General features: G+C 36.9%; 1 pseudogene; it reads right to left on the bottom strand.

Moving 5' to 3' along the window:
- Positions 1-5,308: 5,308 nt before the first annotated feature.
- On the bottom strand, positions 5,309-5,408 carry LOC141615790 (small nucleolar RNA R71; annotated as a pseudogene).
- Between the last annotated feature and the right edge of the window lie 211 nt (positions 5,409-5,619).

The following is a 5,619-nucleotide window of genomic DNA, read 5'->3' as shown; positions in this document are numbered from 1 at the left end:
GTGTATAATATAGGTAATAAGATGGACATAATGGGTATTTGATTGTGATTCGGCGGGTGTAGAAGACGACGACATGGTGATCGAAGTATAATATATTTAATTAAATTATAGGCTATAATTAATTGAACTTTGAATTGGTGGATATGGTTAATGGATCACACTATAAGTGATATTTATAGTAAAATATGTATGCATGTGTGAATATAATAATGGACGGATAGTAATAATGGTCAAACAGAACAATGCATGCAACAGTTCATTATTTATCATACATGCATTGGTTGAATATAAAACATTGAAAAAAAGTTTACAACGGTTATTTTTAACCCGTAAAGGATAAATAACAACGGGTACAGAGGAACTGTTCTTTCATAATAGAAAAAGATAACGGTTACAAGAAACCCGTAGCTATAACATAACAACGGGTACCAAAAACCGTTACTGGTGTTAATTTAGTAATGGTTTTCAAAACGCCGTTTTTTTAAATTGGTAACGGTTGTCTAACAACCGTTGATAAGTGTGATTCTATACCGTGTTTTTGAAAACCGTTAAAGATTTTTGATAATGGTTTCTTAAACAACCGTTGTCACATTATAATAACAACGGTTTTCGAGGGAAACCTTTATTCTTATTAGCGCGGTCTAGGTTTCCGCCAATATTTGGAAAACGGTAATCTAAGTGTCGTTATTATATGCATTAAACCGTTGTGATACGCTCGTTATTGATGGCCAGATTTGGCGTAGTGTACTCGGTCGAGGATTCAACACTTCCTAGCTTATCTTCGTGTAATCTTCACTTTTCATCTTCAATTCCTCTAGTTTCCCGTGCCATGCCTCGTGTATTTTGCTATGCCATATCTGCAGTGCTCAACTTAACTTGTTTCACCTTGTAAATGCGTCATTCCTGCATTTTAACACAAAGTTGCGGCAGTATCGACATTCTAATATTAAAGGCATATAAATGATATATTTGGCACATAAACCATATTAAAACCAACATAAAAGGAGTCATAAAAGTGTATATAAAAGTGATATATCAAACTCCCGCAAACCAACTCTTTGCTTATCCCTAAGCAAATCACTAACACAATACAAAAGAAAAACATACAAATGGTGAATGAATAACTCGGAGCTAATGTCAATGCACATACAAATCCCAAGCTATCCATATCTATAATAAAGTGGTGACCAAAATTGTGCCAATAAAACAAATTCAAAGGCACGGGTAATAGAAGAACGCAGCTCAACTCAAGATGTAACATGATACCGTAACTCGGCCAAATACCTTTCAATCTTGCAAGACAAATTAGTTGGATTCTCTCGGATTCACTCATGCACTCATAAGAGGTAAGTTATATGTAAGATATATAGAATTAAGACACTCACTCAACTTATGAAACATGCATGCATTTGATGTGACTCATATTTGAGCACATTTAGTCCCCGAATTAGCCTCGTTCCTATGCTTTTTCCGAGACATGCATGCATTTGACTACGCCTCATCTGAGACATGAGGATATTGAAGACCGCATAGTATCATTTTTCCAATCTCCTTTTTCCTCTTTATGTTAATGACTAAGTGGGTTTATTTTGATTGATACGGTATAAACAATGTGATTATAGGATTGCATTTTGATTACATGACATACTAGTTGGTAGAAGCATATGCATTTGGATGTATAAATATTAGTTGCATCATGGCATATAGTTGCATTTAGGAAATTTTTTGTAAAAACATCTATTTGGGAAACTTGACAAGTGTATATAGGCCCTTGTAGATACTTTTTCTTCTTGAGACTTTGCTTGTTAGAATACTTGTAAAACACCCTAGGATGTGCCATGCTAGTATCTTTTGACCCATGGATTAAGGCCTAGTCAGGAGTACCTTGTAGTGTGATAACTCCTTGGCTACCGTTTATTCCAAGGTGACCCTTGAAACCATGAAACCATCATCCATGTTCTACCACATTATGTCATCAAAAAGGGAATGGGCACAAAAATTGTTCAAATTTGAGTTCAAGAATTGAAATGAAAAGAAAAAGTTTGCAAATTGCATCAAAAGAAAAGAGGAGTAACAAAAATAAAAACTCCTATGCTTCAAATACAAGCACCCTCACTACAAATAGGATAGCTTTGAAAATGATCCAAAGAAAATGCAAAAAGTTGAAATTGTCAAGTGTTGAAAATGCCAAACATCAAAGAAATGGCAAAAAGAAATGTTCTCAAAATATCAAATGCCACAACAAATTAGTGGGGAAAAACAAAAAAAAAAAGCAAACTCCCATATGAAACTCAAACACTATTGATCCCTTTTCCATCGTATCCACTTTTGTGCATGGTAGAGAGGGGACGATTCTTCTTCTTGTCTAGGTAAGAAGGGGAATTCCGCGATCCTCCAGTGTTTCTAACACCATAGGGAGTCTACTCTTGACGAAAACATTTAACGATTGAGGACAAAAGTACCCTAGCTTGACACAACTTGGAGGTGATTTATTGGTATCCTTCTAGGCTTAGTAGTTTGAAGAAACCATATCTATGGTGGAATGTGTACCCTTAGATTGCTTCCATTTTAGATAATTTCCGCCACTTAGATGAGGAAAGTGACTATTCATTTTTTTTAGATGCATCCATTACTTGATTTGTGTGCTTTAATGCTTGGATGTATCGCCATTTTGGCAAGCCTCACCTTGCCTTGCAAGAAGGCATCCTACCTCATGGTTGTCTTGTTGTGAGTTGAAGGGGCTGAGTGAGACCCGCTAATTGTCTCACATCGGCTATATTAGTAGGTTAGTTTGAATAAGGGTCATAGTTTTTGTCACCTCTTTACTCGGGACGAGCAAAGGTTCGGTTTGGGGATGTTTGATGTGACTCATATTTGAGCACATTTAGTCCCCGAATTAGCCTCGTTCCTATGCTTTATAATGCATAATTGGGTCATTTACTATCTTTAGTTTCCCATTTTGCATATTCTTTGAGGTTTTTTTTCCTTGGTAGGAGAGGAGTGCAAACCTTGCATTTTCATGGCAAAATGGAGCTAAATTGATCGCATTTATTGCCAAGCATCAAAGGGAAGACGATACTAGAAGGCCTATGTAAATAATAAAGTAGAGTGGGCAATGATGAAAGGATCCTTACATCCTCAACAAGATCCCCGCGGATTGTTGAGGAAAGAAGAGAAGAAAAGTGTCTGACCCAAGATCCGAGCGGATTGCTGCCAATCCGAGCGTCTCTCTGCGAAGCAATCCGAGCGTCCCGATAGCAAGACGCTCGTCTTTAAGCCTCACAATCCGAGCATCCCCCTCAGTGATCCGCTCGGATCTTCTTACAGGAACTACCGTGCCAGCATCCTAGACGCTCGGGACGAGCATACCTATGTGGGACTAGCTAAACGGAGATGCGCATCTCCTTGGAGAGGAGCACTTCCTCAACTTTTCTTAAGGGACTTACTAGTCATTTAAGCCTTTAGTAACCCTAATATTTGTACCTAATATTTAGTGTAAATACCCCTTTGTACTACCTAGATTAGAAAGCAATCTTAATACTCTCTTAATCAAGTTGTAATCAATTAGTAATCTCATCTTAATCTTGTAATCAACTCTTAATCTAGTCTTAATATAAATCTCATTTCTTAATCTTTTCTTAATTTCTCTATTGTTCATCATTTTTTTTGGGTAATTAGAAGATCATTTGGGTTTATTGGGAGATTGACAACCTTCCATCAATCATCAAGTACTTGTATTATTCTTTGCTTTATTATTGGGAATCATCTTCATAGGTATAATTCCCTTAATCCTTGTTTTAATTATTGTTAATCATTTTCATTTGTTCATCATGTTTTGCCTTGCTAGTATGTTTGACAACCTTGTTAGCATGTTAAAATTGATAATGAGTGAGTAGTTTCCTTAACTAGGGTTAATGGGGAATTAGGGAAAACCAACATGAGGATTGATTCATGCTTAATCTAATATGTTTTCATAATTAATTTGCTTGCTTGTTGTGATTCCAACTTATGCACATGTTATGTTTGATGAAATGCGAGCCTATGAATCCTTGCATTTTTTACCCATCACTTATCTTTTTCAATGAGACTTGTAAGACATAAACCAATCCGAGTCTCATTACACCATGCATATAGTTGGATAGGAAGGATTAAGTCGACTTGTAGGTGTTGTACAATCTAATCGATTCGGCTCCGGGACCCAAACCTTCTTAGGGATTGTAAGATATACACTAACTCGATCCCATCACAACAATAAGCGCTTGCATTTAGTAGAGAACATGTTTGTATGATCAACTCCCATGAATCCCCTATGAACCCATGACACCCTAGTGCTTGTAATCAATTGTTTACACCTTCATTTTATCTACTTGCTTTGTTTTTATTGTTAATTAGTTTTAATTGATCTCCTATCTCAACCCAAATTGTGACACCCTTAGACACAACCATTTACAATTGAAAATCCTACATCAATACCCATCCCTTGGGATCCGACCTTTACTTGCCTCTTTACTAAGAGTAGTTTGTGAAGTTATAAATATTGTTTTGGTTGACTAACTTTTGACGACGAGTTTTACAACAACACCAAAAAGGGCGCCGTTGCCGGGGACGGTGTTAACTTGATTTTATTTTCATTAATTTTTTTTAGTTGTGTCTTTCTTTACCATGGGGAAGTCAATCTCCTCAAGGTTTGTTCTAATTGTTTTCGAGTTATTTGATATTTTGCATGTCTAGGAGATCACAAGGTAACTTGTTACCCATTGATCTTGAAACCGAAAGAACTTTGACCAACAATAGAAGACTTGCTAGGAATACTTTGAGAGGTATTGGTGAGATTGTGGACATTCAACAAAATAACATTGAGTTCATCAACCCTTTTGCAAGAGAAGGAGAGGATAACCCAATACAAAACCCACCACAAAATCAACCCACAATGCCTAAATTTTTATCACATTCCATACCAACCGAGGAAAACCTACGAAATGGTACTCCTACACCACAACATTTAACCGGTAATTTCATTGCCAAATCCGCATTTATACAATTGGTTGAGAGAAGTCAATTTGGAGGGATGCCTAGTGAAGACCCTCATTCTCATATGGAGACTTTTTGTGACTATTGTGATGCGATTTCTCAAACCGGAGTTACTCAAGACCAAATTCATGGGTCTTATTTCTTTTTTCTTTGATTGGTTCCACGAAATAATGGTTGAAGAGCCTAGATAAGGCTACTCTTGGTATTGATTCTTGGAAGAAATTGGCACTTGCTTTCTATAAGAAATTCTATCCTCCGGAGAAGACTAACATGTTGAAAGCCCAAATCACCGGGTTCAAACAAAGGGATGAGGAATCTTTGTATGAAGCATGGGAGAGGTTCAAGGACACTTGTCGATCTTGTCCACACCATGGACTTAGCAAGTGGTTCCTTGTACAACAATTTTGGAATGGTCTATATGAAGACTCCCGAAATATTCTTAATATGGGATCAAATGGCATGTTCACCGAAGTCGATGACAATCAAACATGGAACAAAATTGAAGAAATGGCGGTCCATAACTCGCAATATAGTAGACCTCGGAAGGCTACTAGAGGAAGAAGGCATGAGGTGGATTCCATTACTCAA

Source organism: Silene latifolia, chromosome 11 (genome assembly GCF_048544455.1).
Source record: "Silene latifolia isolate original U9 population chromosome 11, ASM4854445v1, whole genome shotgun sequence".
NCBI classification, from domain to species: Eukaryota; Viridiplantae; Streptophyta; class Magnoliopsida; order Caryophyllales; family Caryophyllaceae; genus Silene; species Silene latifolia.
This window is presented reverse-complemented; position numbering and strand designations above follow the sequence as displayed.